We start from the raw sequence: 26,065 nt of genomic DNA, 5'->3' as shown, positions 1-26,065 counted from the left end.
ACAGAGAGAGGAAAAGAAGGAAGAGAAAGAGAGTGATGGTGAGAGAAATAAAAAAAGAAACCTCCTCAGTGTGAACTGACAGTGACCTGTCAGAAATATGTTGCATTCAAACTTTCCCATAGAGCACTGAAAATTTGTTCCTTATTAAGGAAGGGGGGTGGCGTATCCAGTTCAAAGGAGAAGACGGAGCAGAGAATTCTGTGGCTACTACTGTGGTGTATTTTTTTCCATTTGCTTTCCCCTCCTTCCCTCCCTTTCCCGCTCCCTTCCTTTCCAACCCCAAATCCTTTATGGTCGCCCTGAATCGAACAATTCCTATCCAGAAGAGAAGGAAAAAAACATGAAAAGCTGGGGGGAAGGGAGGGAAATCTCCAATTTGTGGGAACTGCTTGTGTTTTAGTGGGAATGCAGAGAGGGTTTTGGACTTTCCCATGCTTTTAGCTCGAAACACTATTTTTACGTTCCATTTAACATAGGAGAAAGGAGGGGGAGAGATTAAACAGTATAAAAGCAGTAAATCAGCTTTAAATGTCAGTGGCCCACATGTAGCAGGAGCTATCTTACTATTTCATAGAATCATAGAACGGCCTGGGTTGAAAAGGACCGCAAGGATCTTCTAGTTCCAACCCCCCTGCTACGTGCAGGGTCACCAATCACCAGACCAGGCTGCCCAGAGCCACATCCAGCCTTTTTGACACTTATTTATTCCTCAAGGTGACCACAGTAGCCTGAATGCCATGATACAAACTCAGGAGCAACCCTTGACCCTTAGAAGGTATCCTGTGACACTGTATGGTGGGGCTTTTTGTGCATTTTGACAAGGTGTAAAGCAGAGAGGAAAGCTTGAGTATCCCTCTGCCATTCACAGCAGAAAGTGTCCTGGGCACTGCCTGTCTGAGAAAGGAATTAAGGAGCATCTGGAATCTTAGAAACAATCTGAAGCATGTAGAAAGCAGCTCACGTATAATTAGACTTGCCATAAAAGCCAAGAGTGGCAGGAGAATTAATAACAAGACTAGAAAGTATGTAAGATGTTGGTTTTTCATAGAAGCATAGAATCACCAGGATTGGAAAAGACCTCCCAGATCATCCAGCTCCAACCATCTATCCACCACTAGCATTTCCCCACTAAACCATGTCCCTTAGTATCACATCTGAATGTTTCGTGAACACAACTAGTTTTGAAGATATTTTCCATACCTTCATGGGAAATTCTTCCCATATGTTCATCTTTAAGGTCCCTTCCAACCCATTCCATGTTTCTGTTGTCCATGGGGCATATCACATTCTCACCCGGAGCCCACAGACAAACGCATTGCTTGAATGTTGATCCAGAAAGGATGGGCAGGGCCTTCCTGAACATCTAGCCAAGAGTCCATCCACAAATCCATGGACAAGATTAGAACAAAGGCAAAAGTTACAAAGGCACAGAGATTGCTCTTGTCCATCCCAAAGAAGGACCAGACCTAGGCAAGCACCTTATTGTCACATTCAATTTCAGACACAAGAGGATGCAATAGCCTCAACTACAAGTAACAAATAGGTATGGTCTGTGCAAGAGAGGCAACATTTCCTAGGGTGAGCTGAAGAAATAAAGGTACTTTTTCACATTTAGCAAGGAGTCTTTCTCTTTCAAGGTCAGCATGGAAATCCACAGGGGCTCAAATACTTCTGATGCACTTTGGTGAAGAGGGGAAGGATGGCACGGCCTTGGATACAGCACATGAAATTGAGTCTGCCACCCAGATGTACACCAAGATTTGTCCTCTCTGCTCTTTCATGTCTTTCTGACATCATCTACTGATGTCATCACACCACCCTCTACTTAGAATCATAGAATGGCCCGGGTTGAAAAGGACCACAATGATCATCTAGTTTCAACCCCCCTTCTATGCACAGGGTTACCATCCACCAAACCAGGCTGCCCAGAGCCACCTAGCCTTTAAGTTAGCCATCTAACCTACTTCACATCTATCTCCTCTACAGAAAGAGAATTTCAGGTGTTTCCCCACCATCATCTGGCAGATTTTGATCTCAGTTCTCCTCTTTTTTTAATAACTCTGCTTGCTCAGCTTTCCTTGGGGGCCGTTTCCACCAGCTGCTCTGTACTCAGGAGCCAACACTTTGAAGGCATCAGGGAATCAAAATAGAGGTGGGATGTGCCCTTATACATGAGGCATAAGATGTGCACAAAGGAGAAGTGCCTTGCTGAGTCAGGGCTTAGGCAGCCTGCAAATTAAAATAGGAAAAGAAAAAGAAAAAAAAAAAAAAAAGAGAAGAAAAAAAAAAAACCACTGTTTTTAGTAAAGTGCTTGTTTTCCTATTTTTAAAAGAGGCTGTTGTTTTCCCATTTTTAAAATAGGCTGGAAGAGCAAAATTAGTGGTTGTGTTCTAAATCTGAAGAGGAATTTTCTGATGGCTTGACCTATAGTAATCTGCAGCTTTGGTACAAAGCACAGTAACCTCACCATGATTTACAGCCATTCTATACATGGTATCTGTATGAAATAAGCTGGATTGCTCCAGCTGAATGCAATTCATCCCTCTAGCTGCACCAGGGACAGCCAATGCTTCAAGCCTCTGTCCACTCACAGTGGTGTGAAGGAAGGATGATCTTCCATTAAAGTCATCAGGCAATTTAGCTTCAAGCTTAGCCTGGAAACCAAGCTCTCTGGACAAGAATTGAAGCATCCTAGGACCTGTGGGATTAGGAAAACGCTTCAGCTGGGAATGCATCCCTGAGAAAACCTGGCCCAGCAGAGAGGCTGAGCACGTTTTCCCCTCTAGCTTCACCTTTCTGTTCCTTATCATTAAAATGGAAATAAAAAATATCCTTCCTCCTCCTTCCTTGTCTGTTTTGATGGCGCAGTCATTTTTTCTCAGAACATCATTAAATCTTCTGTCATCTGGGGCACTCTCTTGTCTGCGGTGGCAGACAATGCTCTTCTGCAAACAACAGGCGCCAGTGCTGTAATGAATATCAGTGATGGCAGAGGACCTTGGATGTGAATAAGCAGTCTGGGACTTTGTTTTATTCCACAGACAAAGGCAATAGCTGTATCACTGTGGCATCTCCTTGTAACCCAATGGCACCCTGGGCTCCAACCACGAATGAGACATTACCTCTATGCTGGGAGGGCTATCCATGGCCTTTGAGCACCTCCAGGGATGGGACACACACATGACCAGGCATACACACAGTACCAGGGCCTCACCTCCCTCATCGTGAAGAATTTCTTCCTAATACCTAATCTCAACCTACTCTTTTTTAGTTTAAAGCCATTATCCCTTGTCCTGCCACAACATCCTCCAGCAAAGAGTCCCCCCCAGCTTTCTGCAGACCCCTTTTGTCACTGGAAGGCCACTGCAAAGTCTCCCCTGAGCCTTCTGTTCTCCAAGCTGAACATCCCCAGCTCTCAGCCTGCCTCCTTAGCAGAGATACCCCAGCCTTTGAGCATCCTTGTAGCATCCCCTGGACCCACACCAATAGCTCCATGTCCCCATGCTGGGGACCCAGAGCTAAAAGCAGTGCAGCAGGTGGGGTAATCTGGGCTGCTCTTTCATGATGTGGCCCTGGGGATGGATAGGCTGTGACGCTCTGTGATAGCTAACTCTTCTTTGTGTCCTTCCAACACCACCACAGTAGATCACAACGAGATGAAAAAAAATGATGCAGCAAGACTTCATTTTGAACCTGTTCCCAGCACCTGCATTCTACAGAATAATTGAAAGAAACCAGCAGTTTTTTTGCTGGACAAGTCTCAGGAGTAGCACCCCATTTCCAACTCCACACTGAAGAAGATGGCTGGAGGGACTGTCTCATAAACAGGGTTTTCTCTGTCATCTGGGGCACTCTTTTGTCTTTTCCCTCTGTTAACCTCCTCCTTGGACTGAGGTCACTGGGGACTTGATTAATTTCTGGGTACCTCAGCAGCACTGGAATGCTTGGAGCTGGAGAGAATTCAAAGAAGGACAAAATGGGTGATTTAGTGGCTGGAAGGATTGACTTATGAGGAAAAAAACAGAAGGAGCTAAATATGTATAGTTTGGCTCAAGGACAGCAAAGGAGGACAACTGTCTGCCGACTAGCTGACAGGCATAAATGTCGAAGAGGGGGAGGAATTGTTTAGGTTAGCCCAACAGGGGAATAACCAGGAATCACAAAACGGGATTAAGGAATGGAAAATGAACACTGAATATCAGGGGAAACATTCTTAACAGTGAGATCTAACCTACTGGACTGTAGAACATCCTCCCCAGGGGCTGTGGTGGAAACCCTGCTCTTTAAGATATTTAAAAATGGACTGAAGCATGGTCTGCTGGGAATAATCCTCCCTTGACCAGAGATGGACTGGATCCGGGCAGGGTGTTCCCTGCAAGAAGCACATTGTGTGATGCTGAGCACGCATGCACCATGGGAAGGTACTCACAGAGCACAAGCAGGCCCCTTGCCCAAATCTAAGAAAATACAGGAATGGAATAAGCCTTGGGTTTATTCTTCATGGCTGGGAGCAGCCATAATGCAAGCAAAGATGCCAATCTTCTTCCTCTCTCAAACACTCGAAAATGAGGGGAAGTTGAGACAGAAGGACGGGCATCTTGTCTGGAGAGCGCTAGTAAGAGTTCACACTAAAAGGTCATCTGTGTGCTGTGTTTGTACACATACAAACCCCTTCCAGATTATGGAATTAGCACCATACAGGTTGCCCTGAGATGTGGTGGATGCCCCCATTCCTGGAGTTGTTCAAGGTGAGGCTGGATCAGGCCATGGGCAACCTGATCTAACTGTGGATGCCCTTGTTCACTGCAAGGGAGTTGGACTGGATGACCTTTAAAGATCCCTTCCAACCCTAAGGATTCTATGATTCCGTAATATCAGGGAAGCTCTGGCATCTGTGATGATCAGCATGACTTAAAATTTATGGCAAGGCCTTTCTGTTTCCAAAAAGGAGCTGGAACTAGACGATCTTCAAACTTCCTTCCAACCCAAGCCATTCTGTCACTCTCTTATTCTATGGTGAGAAACAACAGCAACGATCTTAATAGCTTCTTATGACTCTGAAATAGTCTCAACTGCTCCAAAGGCTTAAACAATAAGGATGTAATGGCTTATACAACCCAGGATGTAAGAGTACAGCCCTCAACATGAAGTGTGAAGTACTCTGAGAAAGTGAATGACTAGAATCCAATAACCAGGTAGCCACTCCATGGCAGCACTGTGTCCAAATCCAAAAACTTTTCCACCCTTGCTGCCCTGATGCAACTTCCAGCCCCAAACAAGTCTATGGCTGCTTGGAATCTCTGTATGATCCTCGCTGATGAGAGCAATCCAAACTGGAGCTCATGTCTATCCCTCTTCCTGCTGGCAAAGAAAAGTTTGAGAGCACAAAGTGAAGAGCACTGGTTGCACAGAGACATCTAAGAACATATAGAGGCACCACAATGCTTTTGTTGACACTTGGCATTAGATGCTTGGAAAGCACCTGTGGGTTCAGTTGTAGCACAGGTTTTTTTGACAAATATAGCCACTTAATTTTTGAATCAGATAATTGTGGAAAGGTCTCCACAGTCCATTACCTTGCTCAGAGCCGGGTTCCCTGGGAGATCTGACCAGATTGCACAGTGTTTTATTCATTCTGATCTTGAAAACCTGCAAGGATGAATAAACTTCAGCCACCCTATGCAGCAAATACTCCAGCCTCCAAATATCTCAATGGAGTCTGCTGAACTTGCTCTATTTTTCATGTACTTTCATGTGTGAGAAGAGCCCTAAAACTGGACACAGTATTTAGACGTGGCTTAAACAATGCTGAGTGAAGGAATATCCTAAGTGTTAGGTATGTTGCTGACACTTCTGAATGTAACTCAAACTGAGAAGATTGTTAACAACACGTGTGGAGAAGACTTTGCACCAAACAGGGAGGTTATTTTCTCATCTCATGCTTTCTTCCCTTTTATACACACACACACAGATCTACCTGTAAGTGAGCTTCCAGAAGTTATAATCCATTCTACCAAAATACATTTACTTGACATCATGAGCCTCTCCTCTTGTCCAACCCAAACGTCTTTCTCTCGACTTAGATAGAAACATGCCTGTTTTTGTGGTCTTTCTCCTAATTTAGATAGAAACGTGTCTTTTTTCCTGCAGAGGACTCAGGGAGCAAATTCTTCTCTTTGTGGTACCCTTTTACATACTTAAAATCTCCCAGCAAATCTCTGCAGTCCTCTCTCCTCTAGACTAAACAATCCCAACTCCTTCAATCCTTCCTTGGAGGTTATGTTTTCTGGACCTCTGACCATTCTACTGCTCTCCTTTGGACCTTCTCCAGTTGGCCTCCATCTATCTCAACATGCCTTGTACCGGACACACGGGCTCCAGTTGAAGCCTTCTGGGACTTCCCAGATCAGAGATCTCAGTTCAGCCCATTGGAGAGGAAAGCTTAAGTTACTAAGTCTGGCTATGCTTCCAACTCCACATTTCCCCCGTGCTTAGGATGGCTCTGCTTTTCCCACCAGGGACCATATCCGAAATGCAAATATCTGAAATGTTAAATACTTGAAAACTCATCCTGGTCACTGAAGAAAGATGGAGTAGAAACTTTGCCTGACTCCACGTCCCCAAAGTATGGAACATCCTGTGACTGTGCAGACCCATGCTGTGGTGCAGAACACGTTGAGTAGGAAAGAAGGGAATTCTGTTGTACCCAACTCTCCCTCTTGTTCACAAATGTCTTAACACTAGTCCATTATTTGCTGCCCTGCATGCTGGAAACAGTTGAAACAAAGTTAAATTAAATCAACATAACTAAAAACTTGTTTCCGGTTCCCTTGATCGATAACAAGAATTGTCAGAGAAACTCATTCCAAAAAAAAAAAAAGCAACCCATCTATTAAGGATGACAAAATGGCTCCAATTGACAGTAATTGATGATGAACCACATTACAGCAATCTAGTCCATCCCCCACTGCATCAACAGATTATGTACAAAGAGATTAAAGGATGAAACACGAGACTTCTGTAGTTCTTTCTGTTTCATTCATTTAAACAGGAGAATTACACTCACATTCAGACCCATTTTTTTGTTTTGCCTTGGCAGAGCATTGGCATTACTTTCTAGTCACATTTATTATTAGAACAAAGTAAACTATTTGCTGCAAACAAGAGTTGGATTTGTTTTGCGTTTCTCTCTCCACTTACAAATTAGCAGGTCGTGAAATGCACTCATTTGTTTTACTTGTAACTAATAGCTTCTAAATCCTTGGCTGGTTTTAGCACTTCATTGTCGCAGCTGTACATCTGTGCCCTCCCAGCATTATTCTGATATCTCTGGAGTGAGGCACACTGAAAATGGAATAGCCCAGGGATAACCAAATGTGGGTTTTTTCCCCTCATTGGAAAAGCTGTATTAGTTGCATGTATTATGCCACATATTTTCACTAGAAAAGCACCAGCCCACTGGTCATTGATTGTGTAGGTTTGAAAGTTACCCTGTGTAAACCACATCTGTGGCACGAGATACTAATGAGCCAACTCCTTGACCCAAGCATAGATAAAGCTCTGAATGCCCACATCTGCAATGAGACCTCACTGCCTAGAGGCTACATCCAGGCTATCTCGAGGAGCATGGTCAATGTTTTCTGACTTAGAAAAGACCCTCCTTTCCATAGGGTTGGCTGCCTTATGTTGGTGCAGCCCACCCTCCACCCAACCTGCCCATGCACACTTCCCCTGACGTAGGGTCAAAGCATCACCGTTGCGCTTCCATCCTCTCCCTCTGCACACTTCTCTTGAATTCACCACTTAATCCCAAGGCATTTGCTGAGGCAAACACAAGACTTTCCTTTCCAGCTTGGGTGATGCACAGAGCTCAATGATCAAAGCCTGTGGCTAGCTGGCAACAGGGCGTAGTCTAGCAAATGCTGCCCCATTAACAGCTCAACCAAAACCTAACCGATCTCTCCGGATAAAAAGAAGGGGCAGGGAGGGGATCTTGGACTTACGAATTGTGACTTACCTGAAACTCCCCAGACTGTGAGTCATGAGAGTCCTGAAGGGGAATAATGCATTTCCCAACATTTGGAGAAAGGAATGGTAAAGCCGTGCCAATATTTTAACAGAAGTGATTTCACTCGAGTAGCCGTACAGAGGCTAGCTCAACATTAATCCTCTCTCCTTCAGTCAATGGAGACATGTAGGCACATCCAAACAGCAATCATCCTACTGTAAGACAGATGTCTATGGTAGATTAGATGATTCAACTGCTGGAGGGCTGATCTCTCTCCGTTGACTGCAGAACCAAGCTTGGCAGCTGGTTTGGATCAGACAGCAAACTATTATTTGGTTAAATTTAGGTGAGGTGACACCACTCCACCTTGCAAAGTAATTACATTTGCAACAAATGTCAGTCAATGTTTTTCATGGGAAATAGGCCTGATTTCATTTTCTGACAAAACTGAGTTCAGTTCATCAAAGAGTCTCTTACAGGCATAATACAAACTTTCATGTGGTGCATGACTGAACATTGCACAACCTGCTGTTTGAAAAGCTTCTGCTACACTACAAAAACGAAGCATACATCCAACAGATCAGGAGCTGGCTAGCTTGTAGAAGCTGGAAGGTATTTTCTCGGTGAGAAAGTATCACCAGTGGTTGTCAGGATCTGTTGCCTTGCTCAGAGGTAGTCAGCATTGTCGTCAGTTTTCCAAAAGTAAATATATTACTTTCAGCTGACGTATGCTGTTTAGGTCACAGAAGCTGTCATAGCAATAAGTAACAATGAGGGCAGGGCACTCAGGTCCTTCAGGACTGTGTGATCACATGCTTCAGCTCAAACATACATTGTAGGTAGCAAAATGCCACGTTACATGCAGAGTACAAGAGATGCCCACCATACCCACAGAGCAGAGGGCTGTGACCTAAAGGACAGTGTTGGTTTTTTGTTTTGTTTTTTGACAGGGAATTCCATGAGCTAGAAAGTTTCCCCCAAAGTGCTGGTGAACAGGAGCAAGGAAGAAGTCTGTACTAACCACAGATGTGAAATATCATGTTCAATCTGCAACACACATTATAGAAAAGATGTCAGAAAGCTGGAGAGAGTTAAGGCAAGAGCTACAGAATTATCCAAGAGCGAGAGAAAGACACTTGAGATGGAAAACCATGAAAATTCAATGTAATTTTAAAAGATTAAGGTGTTAAGAGTGGCATACATCCCTCTGGCATTTAGGAGCCTAAAAGGTGAGAGGCAGCACAGCCTGGACACTTGGCTTCCTTAAAAACCAGTGAAGAGTTGAGGCCATTTCCAAAAGCCAATTCTCCCTTGGATGAGATAGATTGCTCTGTGGAAGGGCCAGTTTATAAAGGGATCTGTTAACCCACACCTATCTTGTGGCATCTTTGTGGTATCTTTGACAATCACTTGAATGCCCTACCAGCCATCAGTCAGAAATACTCCTCCCTCATAGACAAAAAGATTTCGTGTATCTACTCAGTACTTCATGAAAGGTTCTCTCTTCTACAACGCTCTCCAAGAGACCATCAGCCACTGCTAATACAATTTCCCTTTGCTTATGGTGACTTCCCAAGCTGTATAAGGATTTGAAGGCAGACAACCTGTAGACAAAACTCGCCACTAAAGGATAGACTTTTTTCTCCACAGGAGGAATAAGGAACTATTTTCTTTTTCATCCTTTATCCTACAAGCACTTCTGCATCATCTCCATTAGCCAGGAAGATCCTTGACCCAGAAAGATCCAAGTTCATCTGAATTTGGGCAAAGCTACCAGTCAATGAGAGGTGATGGTTGGCCTTGGCAAGGGCAGGCTTTAAGTGGTGATCTCCAATAACGGAGAACACATAATCCACCTCCAAGTCCAAACCAGAGTACTGTGGTTGAGCTGAACAAGAAATCAGCAAAATAAATAGAGCACTGTGGAAGCTCTGCCATGGGAAAGCTCTACAGCTAACACATGTGCACATACAAACTCCCGTTGGAAAAAGGGACCTGCATCTCATGTGATGTTTTGACTAAATGATCTGCATGGTCTTCTGCAACCTTAATGGTTTCGTGATCAAAGGAGGAACATGGAGGGGTCTGGAGCTAAACCAATAGCTTCGCTTCCCCCTTTTGTATCTCTTCCTTTGCCAAGCTGAGACAACGCAGTGCTTTTCAGAATGGAGTAAAAAGGGGAGGGAGAGCAGGAGGTTCTCCCACCCACCATGTGGTATTGATAGGCTGGTGGTAAAAAGCCCCTCACTGCCAAGGAACACCAGAAATAACAGTGCCAAACATGCTTTTGTGAGCAATTAGGGTAAATATAAATACACACACACTTGCTAAAGAAGAGAAACATTAAAATATATATATATATATATATATATTGGCCTCCTGCTTCTCATCCACTCTTCCCTAAGCCAGTATTAGAAACAGATTGAAGTAGCCTGAGAAAAAGCATTCACGTGTCCTAATTCTCTCATTAAACAGTAGGTGGTTCTTCTTGCCATGTGTTTGGTATTCATGGGCTTGCTTCTCCCCATCTCCTTTGATGTGTCATCATTCCCCATCCACCACGAGAGAATTTCCCAGCGCACTTCACACTTGCATGGTCCTTCCCACTCCCTGCCTGCCCTCCTTTCAGTAGTTCATTGGTGTCCAAATAAAACTCCAAGGGGAAATGAAAGAAAATCAGTGTGATTTTAGCAACTACAAGCCATCACGAGAAAAGTACTAAGCACCATGCTGTCAACACAAACGGTTTTTGGCCCACCTCTACCAATGGTTGCAACAAAACCAAGCAGATGATTTCTGGCGCACAAAGAGAAAACAACCTTCCTAATTTCTGCATGCAAAATGCTGTCCTTCTTCTCAACAGCTCAAACCACAGAAATTTGCAGGCATCCCACAGAGCTTTATGCGGCATGCAGACTACACAGACCCTGTGCTGACCTCCCTGTGGCTCAACAAGTGCATTAATGGAGAGCAGGGAAATCACAAATGTCAGGGAATCAATCAGAGATGGCTTCTCCCCTGTACCTAGCTCAGGGTCAAGACCCTGAGGTAGGGCCATGGATGCATGTATGCTTTGCTTCCAGATAACTCAAAGCTACGTGGGACAGAAGCCAACTTTCTCGCTTGCATTGGTAGGGTGTTTGTGATCTCTGAGAGAGCTAGATTTATCCTGATCACCCTTGGTGAGACAGGCAGCAACACGGCTCAAACCTGACCAAAATTCAAAAGCCATCCCAGCCTTCCTCCAATGTCCTTCTGAGCATGGCATCCAAAACCCACTAGCTGTCTGGGGGAGGTGGACTAGATGACCTCTGCAGGTCCCTTCCACCCCTTACAATTCTGTGTTTAGAAAAAGGTAAGGCCATGTCTTTTGCTTTAATGTCCCTCTCTAAGCTAATGGCAGTGGAACAGAGCTGGGAGGTGTTGGTATTTCCAGAGGGCAATTAGCCCATGGATGAGGCCATCCTCTTCTCAGCCACTCCCCAGCTACGTGCCTGCCCCACTATGCTGTGCTCCCATTGCCGAGCACGTCGGCCAGCCTGCACACTCCCCAGAGCTAACCTGGCACATAAAGGGGACGCAAAATCCCCATGGAGCTCATTTAAGAGTGAGCAAGTCCATTTTTTGCAGCGTGATTTGGGAAATTGTTCCTGAATGAATGGCTCCTCTTCCACTTCTGGCCAAGACTGTGGTTTTCCAGGGAGCAGGGAGGAGGGGACACATACCTTCAGAGCTGTCTCTACGGATGGGAATTCATCATGGTTTATTTTCTCAAGGCTCATGGCTTGTCACAAATCCTTTTAAAGTCATGAAGCCTGGAAGGGGAGGGAGAAACGAGAATGTGTTATTTTTGTTCAGATAGGAACAGTTCATAAGTCATTCCGATCCCGTTATGCGAGCGACTATAAAGCCATTGCACCCCAGACTTTTTCACTTGGGGAGAAGCAGAGGGAGCAAGACATCCCACCCCTGTTCCAGATATCCCAAGTCCTCCTTTCTGACTCCTACCCACATAACTTCATGCAGCATTCTGGAAAAGCAGAGCAGATCTACCTGTTGTTGTTGTTTTTTTTTTAGCCAAAATGAATCTTTCACTCTGCTGTTGGCACTAGCAATGGTGCTACAGCATCCCATGAGCTCCATGTTGCTACTCGCATCCAAGAGAAGTAGGCTGGAGTACCCTACCTATTTTGCTCCTGTTTGCAGTGTGCTGACCTGGCTGCACAGACAGCAAAGCAGAGGAAACCCAGGGCCCTGCATCATTGCTCAGGACTTCCAGCCCTGAGCACACAAAGAAATGATAAAAAGTTTGCAACCTCCCACACTGGGGGAAGGAGGGAGGCTGGGAGAACAACCAATTCAATTGAAGACTGCTCCCTTGGTGTATCCTGTAGCTTATTGAGTTCACCAGAGCAACATCTATTGACCTTGCAGACTCTGATACAGAGCCTTACACAGCCTCTCTCCTACCTCAGCAGAGCAATGGCTGGGGCAACTTTCTTGCACCCACAGCAGCACCTGCCTGATGTCAAGCATGCAGTCACTGGAGCTGGTAGCACTCCAAACATTCACCTGCACAAATGTTCCTCCATGACCAAAAAGTTATGGCTTTGCACCTGAGCCTTTCCCTTCCTGCAGTAAATCAAGGTGTAAAAAACTCAGATTAGGTCAGGAGGAATAGTGTGCAGATGGAAAAACTATTTGACCCTTTAGAGCTTGCAAAACTGGGCACCTGGAAGATATTTGCTGAGTTTTCTAGAGAAATAGAACAGAAATAGTAGAGAAAAATGAGAAACAATGAAGAAAGAGGAGAGGAGAGGAGAGGAGAGGAGAGGAGAGGAGAGGAGAGGAGAGGAGAGGAGAGGAGAGGAGAGGAGAGGAGAGGAGAGGAGAGGAGAGGAGAGGAGAGGAGAGGAGAGGAGAGGAGAGGAGAGGAGAGGAGAGGAGAGGAGAGGAGAGGAGAGGAGAGGAGAGGAGAGGAGAGGAGAGGAGAGGAGAGGAGAGGAGAGGAGAGGAGAGGAGAGGAGAGGAGAGGAGAGGAGAGGAGAGGAGAGGAGAGGAGAGGAGAGGAGAGGAGAGGAGAGGAGAGGAGAGGAGAGGAGAGGAGAGGAGAGGAGAGGAGAGGAGAGGAGAGGAGAGGAGAGGAGAGGAGAGGAGAGGAGAGGAGAGGAGAGGAGAGGAGAGGAGAGGAGAGGAGAGGAGAGGAGAGGAGAGGAGAGGAGAGGAGCATTTACAGACTCAGACATGTTTCTCTCCCCTTTGATTTTCTCTAGGGTTTTTGCATTAGCATTAATAGGAGAGTCTATGGGCAACGTATCTTCATGGCTCTATGCCACATAAAGAAGATAATGTAAATATGAAGAGTATGAGATAGCAAAAAAAAGAAAATATAGGGTTTGATGCCATGTTCATAAGACCACAAAGAACTGCATATGTTCAATCAGCTTGGTCTCCTACAAAAGCCAGGCAAGAGACTTTCAACCAGGAATTTCTGCTTCGGCCATAACTTTCAGAAGATTTGCAGTACACCCCTACTGAAGTCTCCCCAACTGATTTAGAGACTTGAAGCAGCAATGGACCCATCATGACCTTAAGATAATCGCATCAACCAGCAGACAGCAGCTCCCTAAGAGAAAGCACAGAAGACATGACTTATATGAGCCCTAATGAGCGTAATGGCAGGAAAGCTGAACGAGAGGTAGAAGTCCTGGCCCCAATTTTTCCTTCATTTTTCTCAAACCGTAGCACTCAGCCTGAGGCAAAGCCCTCTGAACTCAACAGGAGTCTGTCCACAGCCAACGTAGCCCCATTCATCCCACCTCCCGTCCCCTACCACCCAGAGCTCGCTAATTCCCCGTGCCAGCACTTCCCATTGCTCTGGGAAAGCTCCTCGCAGGGCCCACTTAGCTCTTGAAGGTTGATTTTAACGGGCCAAAACCGCGGGATGCCAACTAATTGCTTCGTGAATGACCCCAGTGTTAGGGGGCTCCGCCGCCATGGCTGGGAGGCCCTGCCACACGTTCGTGGTGCCTCGCACTTCCTGACATCTGGTTCCAATCGGCGTTCCCTTGACTGCCGTGAGAGCTCAAATGACCTCTCCTTACCTGGGCGAAGGTACCAGGCGAGTCACAGGGTTCTCACCTCCCCTCCACCTCATGCCAGGTCTGCCTTCCATGCCACACCTACTGTAGATCCCAGGAAGCCAACGGGACCCCAGGATGGCACCCCCCCAGGTGTGGGTGCCCCATTCCTGAAGGTGTCCAAGGCTCCTGGGCAGACTGGTCCAGTGCCACACTTAGTGACTGGCTGGTAATCCTACCTGCATCAGTGGAGTTGGAACTGGATGATCTTTCAGGTCTCTCCCAACCCAAGCCATCCTATGATGGCTCATCCTTAGGGACACTCAAAATCAGGCAGGACAGGGCTCTGAGCACCCAATGGAGCTGTGGACGTCCCTGTTCATTACAGTGGGACCAGATGGCATTTAGAGATCCCTTCCAACTCAAACCATTCTATAACAATTCTACAATCCAGTGTTTCAGCTGCCTTGTGATTCTCCATGTCCCACCCCTCCTTGCTGTAAGCTTCACCTTCTCTTATAGACAGAATTTTTTAAACCTGGGGATTCCTTCTTTGCTTCCCACCTGTGGCATCTCACTGTGGTTCTCAGGTGCTCAGCTTCACAAGATCTGTGTGAGTTAAAGCAGAGCTCTGACATCCTTTACTCAAAGGGGCCAATCACAGCTCTAACCTGAGCATTGCAGAACCACAAGACATGGCATTGGCACACCTGAGTGGTGTGGAGGAGCAGATTTTTTCCACCACCAGCTTGCTGTTCAAAGCTCAAATACAATGGGGGACTGGAGATTCATGATCCTTGAGGTCCCTTCCAACCCAGGCCATTCTGTGATTCTGTGACAACCACGCATCCTTCATCCCATGAACTCCAGTTGTTAAGCCATGGTCCAAAACCCAGCTGTTCCCTGCTGTTCTTAGTCTGTGAGTGATCACCATCCTGACTCTGCTCCTTCCAATCCAGTTGCTCCTTCATGAAGCTGAAACTCCAGTCCTGCATGTTGCTACACGGAAAGCTCCATCTCTCATTGAGCAGAGCTTTGATGCTCAGACACAAAAAGCTTTATCCTTAGATGAATTCATCCTGTGCAACCTCAGTAACACTGATCCTGGAAAGGGGAGCCCCTGAGCCTACAAAGCAGGATGCAAAATCCTCACCCTGCAGGAGACCAAAGCAGTGTTCAGCATCCAGGAACTGAGCAAGATTATGTTCTCATTACACAGAGCAGTGGAGTCTGGCAGTCAGAGCAAGGTGCCATCAATCAGGGCTCCTGAGCTCCGTGTGTAACCACAAATTAACCCACTATCATGTTACTCAGCTGCTGTTTTGCAACAGTTATGGAGTGTCAGGCTGAGTACCTGCTCCAGCAAACAGCATTAGAGCTGGGCTTGTTCCTAGAAGGCTCTGCAGTGATCCTGACTCCCTCTTTCCCTTAATTTGTATGTTCTGTTCACAGAAAAGTGCCTTTACCACCTCATTCTCACCTCTGCCACTGACTGTCCGGGCAGCCTTGGCAAAATCATACACTCCAGCTTCATTTTTCCATCTGGGCACTTGGGATAACTACAAAGCCCCACTTTCCTAACAAGGTGTTTCAAAATTCCCAGGTAAAAAGCACTACAGAACCACCAAACTGCACGATTTCTGTGTGTTTTGAGATTAATTAGATGCCAAATACAAATCCTGCCCAGAAACTGAAAAATGAAGTGTTGCAAAACTGGGGTGGTTTCAAGTTCTTCCTTCTTTCTGCCTCTTTTTTTCTTGTTTGGGCTCCCTCCGTGCATGCACAGCTCAATCTGCCTGGGGAGTTCTGTCTGAGTCTCCTTTGGATCCCATCAGATCACATCTCCCCAAGCCAGCACTGGTAAACATATATCCATGCACAACCCATCCAGGCATCCATGCACAACCCCACATGCTGCCACTTTGGTTCACAGACAGACTTCCAGACATCTTCACCCCAGCATGGGTTGGGGTCTGATTGAGGACCAGCTACTCCATATCAGCCCCGTTTCCAGCTGTGACTCCGGAGCCAGAAGAGAACATGATGCAAAGCGTGAGGACCTGCAAGCAGCCTGCAACCTTGATTTACCCAATAGAGAAATGAGCAGAGGGGAAGAATTGGAAAGCTTCAGGGCTGGTTTTGGTGCAGAAGTGCAGCCTGTGCATGCCAAAGCAACCTCCTGGAGCAACTTTCTGCACTGCCTCTGCACGTAGGCTGCTGCAGGAGAGGCTGCCAAGTGGCTGCAGTGCTGGCCAGGTGACTCACAGCACTGCATCCCACACTGCTCTGCCAGCCAAAGCCATTGCCAACGCCATCACCCTGCTGCCCAGTGTGGCTGCCAGCCCGGCTGCCCTTTGGCACAGCTGGCAGTGATGCTTCTGCAGTGTCTGCGATGGAGCCTAGATATTTTAGGGTATGAAGGCAGGGGGAATAAGGTGGTAAGGAGACCAAAGTTGCTTCTGGAAGGATGCAGGAGGGCTGCACTGCTCAGCAGAGCAGTGGACAAGGGACGGTTGCCTGCAGAGGGCAGCAAGGGAGCATGGCCAAGCACTGTGCTCGTGTCCAACACTGGACCCCAGCACTGATGGCTCTCGGATGGCTAAAAAAAAGCAGGATTAGGACACAGGCACACCTCTATCCCATCCAGCAACCTCCAAAAATGTCATCAAGGAGAGTATTGGGGAAAAACACCTTCCCAGTTTGTGGACAGTATCACTCTAAAACAGTGAGCACAGCTGGGATATGTCTCCCAACAGCAAACCCAGGCTGTGTTCAAGTGAGATGTGACAGAACCTCTTTGCTGCAGATCCACCACAGGACAACAGCCTGGCATTGACACACTGTCACATATGTGGACTCCACCACCTCCCTAAGCCTGTGGCAGTGTCTGACTATAAAAAGAAACAGGCGAGGAGGCTACAGACAGCCAAGTCTCTTCTGAATGGGGACAAGGAGATAGGGAAAGATAAGCTGGACAAAAGATGTGAAGCAAAGCATCTCTGGTCCCCAGAAATGCCACCTGGCTGGTTGTATCGTCTCCCTTGGACCCATTCAGGGAGTCAAAGAGGAATCACCAAAACCTCTTGCATCCAAGATGACCATGGGAGGTACAAGAAAGAGGATAGACTCTTCAGCAGGATCTATGGTGACAGAACAAGGGGAAATGGTTTCAAGCTCAAAGAAGGGAGATTTAACCTGGATATAAAAGAAGACATCTTCTATAGTGTGGGTGGTGATGCACTGGAACAGGTTGCCCAGAGATATAGTTGATGCCCCATCCCTGGAGACTTCCAAGAGCTGATCCAGGCTGGATCAGGCCCTTAAGCAAACACCTTCCCTTTGAACCACAACATGTAGCAAAGCTACTGGGCTTGTGACTGTGTGATTTAGGACAGGAGCATCATTTATGCAACAAAACAAGCAAAATGAAAGCCACACGACCACAGTGCTGCTTGGGGTTTCCCCAACTTCTGCAGCAATACTAATACTCCATTTTAACATGCCTTTGAGAGAAAGGATGGAAGGGAACAAAGACAAAATTCTGAGAACATTGGGGCACTGGAAATGAGACCAGTGTGTTGCCAGATGAGTCTGTGTTCATCACATGCTTTGGGATCTACAAGAGAGGACAAAAGCAGATCGTATTTACAATAGCCCATAATATAGAGGGAAAATGGTTTCAAACTAAAAGAAAGGAGATTTCAATTGGATCTAAGAAAAAAAGTGTTTTACAATAATGGTGGTGAAGCACTGGTGCTTCACCACTGGTGGAAGCAATGGTGGTGAAGAACTAGTAATGGTGGTTGCCCAGAGATGTGATGTGTGGCCCATCCCTGGGCACATGCAAGATCAGGATGCATGTGCATCTGACCAAGCTGTGTGCATCCCTGTTCACTGCAGGAGAGTTGGTCTAGATGGCCTTTCAAGGTCCCTTCCAACTCAAACCATTCTATAACGTCCATTAAAGGCACAGGACAAGTCTCCAATGCAATTTCACCTCTCTGAAATACACAGAAAGAGGCTGCATTCACGTTCTTCCCTGCAGTTTTCACTGTCCTAGTAGAAATTACTGATGGATAGATGCCCTTCACTACTGCAGATATTTTGCTTCACTACTTGCATTACCTCCTGAGGATGAGCCATTCCCATAACCAGAGATCCATAAAAACATACATAGCCCACACATCCTTCTCTTTCCAACTACATCGCTCAGCCAACCCTGGGATATTTTCCCAGCTCCTGGTAGCACCCAGAGAGTAAATAAACCACAAACTGCAGAACGAGAGCACTCCTCAGAGACACACAGCAGGGACGGACACTACTTCCGAATTGGCCAGCTTGGAAAGCCCAGCTGATATTTTGGGGCTGTGGAAACACCACCACACACTGGTTTGTTTGGGTGTCTGCCTCGATGGCTGACCACGTCTGATGTCTGCTTTCCCCTCTTTTAATAGAGCAACTACCTGACCCTATGGCACTGCTCACCGAGCTACCAGCCCAACCACAGGGCTCTTCTGTACACCATGGTTGTCCCCATTTGCCTGCACCTTTTCCTCTCTCCCAGCTGGATGTGGTGACCCAGCTTAATCATCTCCAGATACAAGAATGAGATAAAAGTCCAACTGTTCTATTACTGGTTCAGCCACACCAATTTTAATTTATGCTGCCCAAAAAAAACCAGTTCATGCTCCAACCCTGAAGATGTCCTTGGCTATGGATGGGGCATGGGCAGTCTGATCTCCCCCCCCATGGCAGGAGTTGGGGCTGGATGGGCTTTAAGGTTCCATCCAACCCAAGCCATTCTGTGATGCTGTAATCCTTTCCAACCACAACAGGGGACCTGAGGGCCAAAAAGGCACAGCTACACAATGACAAATCCTATCATAAGACTGATGAGAGAAAGATGAAAGAAAGAGGGGAACAAAATCCACAGAGACTTATGAATGAAGACGTTTCTAAAGGAAACGAGCTCTCCTTGGTGATTTTTCCACCAGTGAGGCAGATAAGGAAAACCTGGGCATCTTTCACGTGCCATATATTTAAAATGAGGGTGCACTCATAAATGACTGTGGGAAAAAAGGAGTGATTTGAAGGTTGAATCCAGATACTTTGCAGAAAGAATCCATCAGCTCAGTAATTTCAGAATAGCTTAAAAAACAACAACAACAAACTGAGAGCTGGTTTGGTTATGTCACCTAAACCTCTTCAGGAGGAGGAAATTCTGGGTCCTAAGGCCCATAGTGAATAGTGAGAGCAATCACACAGACAAACCACCAAGGGAAGTGGTGAAAATTCATGCTGCCTGATTTCTTCAAGATGGGATCCTTTCCTGGAAGACATTCAAATTCACATGGCAAGATGCAACTCGCAGGTAGAAGAAAGATATGTAAGGACTGTATTGAGCAGGTGAGACAGGAATGATGTAATGTCCTTTCTTGGTCATAAACTAGATGAATTGGGAAACCTGGGGAGGTTGGCAGAGATACATTCCTCCAGTCTACTCCCACTCATTCTTGGTTTAATAAAACCATCTCTCTAATTTTCTATGACAGCAGTTCTTTCAGGGGCAGACGTTGCCCAAATGGTAAAGAAAACCCTGCAACATATCCCAGTCACCCCAAAAAAATCAGTGTGACATCTCAGATGAGATCCAACGAGCCCAACTGAGATACAAAATTATTCCTCTTCCTACAGAGAAAAGAGAACAGAAATCAGAGCAAAGCAAATGATGATGAGACACCTCAGCATCATTTTGGCCAATGCATCCAAAACAAAACATCTACTATTATGGGTAAAACGGTGGTTGTTTCAGACATTTGCAACTTTGAAGACTGGCTTCTCACTCCCATATAAATTAGTTTGGGTCTTGTCTCTGGCTGCTTTGGCATCACGAGCATCAGAAGATTTGCATTGCTATGGGAGCCATTGAAGACTAAGGGGATTTTTGAGGGGGAGGGAAGGATACAAAGCCAAAAGGTGGCAGTTCCCTGCAATCTTCAGACCAAAACCGAGCTAGAATAAGTCATATTTACTGACTGCAACTGAGATACAAGTGAGTGCAACACCACCGTGGAGAAGTGTCATTCATAAAATGAGCAATGAATCATCAGTGCTAGACCCAGAAACCAATTTCAATGCTTATTTTCTATCTTCTCATCAGCCCACCAAGTTATTTTCTCTTACCTCATTGTTACTCTATGAAAAAAAAAAGTTTTTAGGGACTTAATTCACTTGGGTTGAAATTCCCATAACTTCTATCTTGTATATAATGCTCTGAAATCCTTATCATGGGATCAGAAATGTTAGAAAAGACCTCTAAGATCATCTAGTCCAACAGTCAACCCTTAATAAGGCATGACTTCTTTCTTGCTTATTGCATAGGGATGATTCCCATCAAGCAACAAGACCAGATGAACAAGTCTTGAAGATGGATTTATGGTACCCCATGAAGAAAGGAAGTTAATATCAGCTCCCAATCATTCTGGACTAATTCCTTGAGACCAGGTTGCTTTCCTTTCTTCTGTGCTGATGAAAACTACTTGCAAGTTCTTCTGCATCAGCTTGAAACATACTGCTCTGATATTTTGTACATTTTAACTAGAAATGTATGTGATGAAAGCAAACACACATTGTCAACGGATTCATATAAATAAAAAGCTCATAGAACAGCCTTAAAAGAGGCTTAAAAATACTTTCCCATCCTTCCCAATTTTATTTTTTTTTTTAGCTTGAAAGTAGAAACAAACCCCATTTTGTGTTTCACTTGTGGGTTCGGGATCACAACATCTGAATCTCATTCTATCGACTTGGAGAGTCAGTTGTCACCAGAGAGGGATGTTAACACACTTAAGACATGAGAAGGCTTGATCCAAATTCTGCCAGGATGTCACCACTTATGGTGGCTTTGCCTCCTCTAGGACATGCTCCATCCCCTTCAGATGAGTACATGCAGAAGGGGGGAACATTCCATGGGATGGGGAATTCATTTTCTGAGCAAGCTGATTGAGTTAATTTACTTGGTCCCAAGATTTGCCCACCACCAGGCCCCTCCACAGTTCCATTGAGTGTATCCACCCAGCGATTAGCATCCAGCAGAGGAAATGTTCTGCTTTATTAATAGATGCAATAATGTCTGTCTTAATGAGACTCCTGTAAAAGCAATTCTAGTACTCAAGGGATTCTGGTTTTAAATAAACTTCTGTAGAAGAAGCTGGCGGGCTCAGACTAGCCAGGGACAGGGTTGCTGCTGCCATAGTGTTCCATTTTTCCTCTATTTTGGTTGGATTTCAGAGGAACTCAGTGTACACAATCTGTGAGAGACGTGTTGGACTCTGCTTCTCAGCATTTCCACTTTTTTTTGAAGACGACGACGACAATGACCACATCCTGAAGTTGAATTTTCTTGGCTTTACACATCCCCATGCTCAGCCCCAAAACATGATGGGAGACCAGGCTGCCACAACACCCACCTTAGAGCACGAGGCCAGGCTCTGCAATTTGGTGATCTGGAGCTCAGCCTTTGAAGTTAGGCAGGGTCAACCAGCAGCACTGCTGGTCATCACCTTAGAATCAATGAGGTGGGAAAAAACCACTAAGTACTTTTCCACCAATCATCACCATGCCCACTAAGCCTTGTTGGCCATCACCACTCCCTCACCTTCCTATCCTATATCCATCCTTTCCTAAAATGCTTTGCAGGCCACAACGCCAAGAAACCTTTGCAAGGGCTCCAGTGGAAAACAAATCCAACTGAAAGAGCCAACAGATGGAGAGCATCTTCATTGGAGACCACAAAGTAACTCTGGTATTCCAGGAGGCCAAAACCACCATAGCCAACACACAGCCTCAACCTGAGGGTTAGCCAGAAAAATAAAAAAAAGTTCCAACATAGAACCATAAAGACTTGAAAACACTTTTAAAATCACATAGTCCAACCATCAGCCCACCATCAATCCACACCTGATCTGTTTCTTTCAGCCTTTCTTTTGACATACAGCCATACACAGCGTTGGGTATACATCAAGATGGAGTGCTATAGTTGCTCTTACATTTCATGAGCACCCAAAAAGAACATCTGTGGCTGCTTGGGTTTGCTCGATACAGCCGACCACCACCATCACACAAAAGCACATCCAAAAAACAACATTTCCCTACAGAGCAAAATGAATCCGTGTAGTCATAATTAGACAAATATTGTTAAAGGAAAAGCTATATGCGAATGTAGACTAAACATAGCCCTTATGCCAGATAAAACTGTGTTCATTACACTGAAAGAGGAACTGTTCATGCCATAACAAATGGTCAAACATGATACTTCAGAACAAATATACATATGTACTCCATCTATATTTATAATGCTGAAAAAGCATATAAAAGCCCGATCCAGCTTCCAACGCAGTCACAAGAAAGACAAGCACTGACTTTACTGAGTGTTGGAGGAGGACGTGAAATAGTAACATGACCTGGAGGACGCAGGTAAGGTCAGCTGGATGCTGGTCTTGAACCATTAAAAAGAAATATTCTTAGTGTGAGTGAACTGACTGTTCAAGCTGTTTCCTGAAACATTTGGTTTTTTGCAGTCCATGCTCCCCAGCGTTAGTAAGACATTCAGGAGCACGTTCAACCTTAATTTAATTTCATAGATTCATAGAAAAAATTAAAGTTGGGAGAAGACCGCTAAAGATAGTTGGAGGTGTTCAAGGCCAGATTGGATGGGACCTTGGGGCAACCTGGTCTGGTATTAAATGTGGAGGTTGGTGGCCCTGCCTGTGGCAGGGGGGTCGGAACTTGATGATTCTTGGGGTCCCTCCCAACCCAAGCCATTCTATGAAGAAAATCCAGTCCAACCATCAACTCATCCCCACCATACCCACTGAACCAAGTCCCTTGTATCAACTTTCCAAAGTCACAGTTGGGTAACTGAGAAAAGTCTACTCTGCAGGGGGGAAATGGAGAGAGAGCACCTTCAGCACATCTGGAGCAATGACCCATTGGTCAGTTTTGCATCTGACCTGTAGGTAGCCTACAGGAAAACAGGCTCACGGACATTTGAAATCTGAGGGCAACCTCACTTCTTCCCTTCCCTGCTCTCGTATTTTTCCTGCACAAGCTTTTATTGTTTGTATTTTATCAGATCAAAATTGCACATCAGCAGATTAATCAGCAGGCAGGAAGGTGCTGTAAATCAGAATTTGAACACAGTCACCTGTTGTAGAGCAAAGCTTTCATTGCCAGCTGGGATAAATTGAAAATCTCACCCATGTAAGAGAAGAGGGAGACCTTCAGAAAGAAATATTAGCCAGAAAGCAGTTTGCTGTTCATTCACTTTACACCCTCCTTGCTGTCACAGTCAATCATTTTAAAATGCGAAGATTGGGCATTTATAAGACAGCAAGGCTATCCAGGCACTATCATTTCCAATTGCAACGTTTGGGGAGATGTAGCAGAATTTATGTTCAGGATTCTCAGCCTGTTTCTGTTGGGATGCTGGTAGGAGGATAATGCACACAGCGTATTAACCTCTCTATTTCACCAAAAGTGCCTCAGACTGCTGTCTGAAGCCTTCAACACATGAAGAGAAGCTAAATGTACCCCAAGACATTGCCTTAAGAAGTTTAAACGTCAGCAAAGATCATAACTGTGAGCATCTACAATTACCTGTGAGAGAGATGCCAAGGAGCCACCCAAACCACCTGGATACCCATTGCTTCCATATGTCTCTCCCAGTTATGAATATTGCTGAAGACTTATTCTAGTTACACTCCAAGACTTTATATTGCCATTCTTGACTCACCATCCCCTTCCAAGGATCCAGCCTGCTCCTCACTCCCGGATTGAAGCCAAGGGAAGCGTCCTCCTCCATTGCACACTTCAAGAAATGCTTCTCTGAGGCTGTGATAAGATGAAAAAGAGGGGAAAAAATAAAAGGGAAGGAAAAAACAAAAACAAACACACAAAAGAGAGGAGGGGAAAGGAAAGGAAAAAAAAAGAGGGGAGGAGGAAAGAGAAAAGGGAGGAGGGGATCATAAAGATCATGTACTTTATAAATCATAAAGTATATATATACATATATACCTTCACAGACCTTTTCTATGCTCAAACACGGGCCTCAAAAGAGAACTTTATGAGAGCTCAGCTGAAGTTAAAGCACAGCGAGGAAGGAGAGATTGGTTCCTGGAGCAGAATGGGAGAACCAGGAGCACAGCTGAGCCGCATCAGCCCCTTAGAGTGCTGCAGCTCCTTCCTGAAGCCATAAAGAAAATAAATACAAAATGCTAATCATAATAAAGAAACGAATAAATAAATAGAAGCTAAGGGGAATTGGGGAAGGAATCCGCAAAAGAAAAGGCTAGAAGGAGAACGACCTCCCCTGCTATTAAATAGGTGGAGGTGGGTGTTGTAACTGCGTGGTGGGGTTGGAAGGGAACAGTGGAGACACGTTGCTCCCCTCCCCCCCCATCCCCCTGCTCGGGGTGGAGGGCAGAAGGAGGTCAGGATGAGCACAAACCACTGGCTGAAGCAAAAGGGGCACAGAGATGGAGCCACACAGTTACATTTTCCAGCCAGCTGCATAGGATTTCATTAATTCCTCCGGCTCTCCCCTTTCGAGAAAAAGATGACCCATACAGAAGCTAATTGCTTTAATAATCACTTAACGACTCGCTAAGTGCTCCCAACCCACCCATCTCCACCCCGGGACAGGTGCAACTCCCACTCCCACCACGAGCTTTAGGTTTCACACTATAAGCAGAGCACTTGGTGCCAACACCCAACAGTTGCTAAAAATTGACTCCAGGACACGCTGGGTTTGCTGAGGAGCTGATTCCTGGAGCAGGCAGTGGAATCTTTCAGACCTCTCATCAAGTCTAGCCATCACTTTAGATCAGGCATCCCCACCATGCCTGCTAAATCATGGAGTCATTAAGGTTGGAAAAGACCTTTTAATATCCCCAAGCCTGACTCCAACCCATCCCACCATGCCCACTGACCACATCCCTCAGTGCAACATCTCCATGGTTCTGGAACACCCCCAGGCATGGTGACCCCACCGCTCTCTGGGCAGGCCTGTGCTTCAATATTCAACCTGAATAGATCCAAAAAGAATCATGGAATCGTTGAAGTTGGAAAAGACCACAAAGATCATCATGGAATCGTAAGAATCATGAAGGTTGGAAAAGACCTCCAAGGTCGTCCAGTCCAACTGTCCTCCTGCTACCAATATTTCCCTGCTAAACCATGTCCGTTAGTATAATATCTACGTGTTTCTTGAACACAGCAAGTCCAGCCATCAACCCATTGCCCACTAAACACTCAGTGTCACAAATAGGGTCCTCTCTCCTCTTTACCCAGCCTGTGTCTCTCACTGGGGAATAGCAGAAGCTTTGGGCAGAAATGGGGTGTCCCAGAGCTGACCAAACCTTCAGGACTGCAGAGAACGAGCACCTGGGTGCCCTGACTGAGTCCTGTTGGGCTCTGAGCATCTCCAGGTATGGAGACTTCACATCTCTGGGCAACTCGGTTCAGCATGTGTCCTCCTCCCTAGAAAAAAAGAAGTATTTCTTATTTCAAAGGGGGAATTTCCTGTATTGAAATCCATGCCATGAAGGCTGACACACATCTGACACACAATCAGGGGAGATTCAGGCTGGACATGAGGAAGTATTACTTTTCAGAAAGGGTGGTCAGGCACTGGAATGGATGCCAAGGGAGGTGGTGGAGTCACCGAGCCTGGGGGTGTTCAAGGAAAGGCTGGATGTTGTGTTGAGGGACATGGTTTAGTGGGAGCTATTGGGAATAGGTGAACGGTTGGACTGGATGATCTTTTAGGTCTTTTCCAACCTTGGTGATTCTATGATTCTATGATCTCCAGACTGGTGCAAAAAATACCATTTATGGGGTCCCAGGACGTGATGTCACCCTGGGACCCCAAGGCAGCCACAAGCCCTTCAAGAAGAGATGCAGACAAGAGGCTGGGAG

At 45.8% G+C, this 26,065-nt stretch overlaps 1 long non-coding RNA gene across 4 annotated transcripts; it reads right to left on the bottom strand.

Moving 5' to 3' along the window:
* Positions 1–4,165: 4,165 nt before the first annotated feature.
* On the bottom strand, positions 4,166–24,678 carry LOC125692006 (uncharacterized). Of its 4 annotated transcripts, XR_007376403.1 has the most exons (6): positions 24,597–24,678; positions 24,174–24,332; positions 23,883–23,980; positions 11,735–11,824; positions 5,578–5,650; positions 4,166–5,362 (listed from the first exon to the last, which is right to left on the bottom strand). It is a non-coding gene; the product is annotated as an uncharacterized LOC125692006 (long non-coding RNA). The 4 variants fall into 4 exon arrangements; XR_007376401.1 differs by lacking the exon at positions 24,597–24,678 and having other exon boundaries at positions 24,164–24,509; XR_007376400.1 differs by lacking the exon at positions 24,597–24,678 and having other exon boundaries at positions 24,174–24,509.
* Positions 24,679–26,065: the final 1,387 nt, after the last annotated feature.

Source organism: Lagopus muta, chromosome 4 (genome assembly GCF_023343835.1).
Source record: "Lagopus muta isolate bLagMut1 chromosome 4, bLagMut1 primary, whole genome shotgun sequence".
NCBI classification, from domain to species: domain Eukaryota; kingdom Metazoa; phylum Chordata; class Aves; order Galliformes; family Phasianidae; genus Lagopus; species Lagopus muta.
This window is presented reverse-complemented; position numbering and strand designations above follow the sequence as displayed.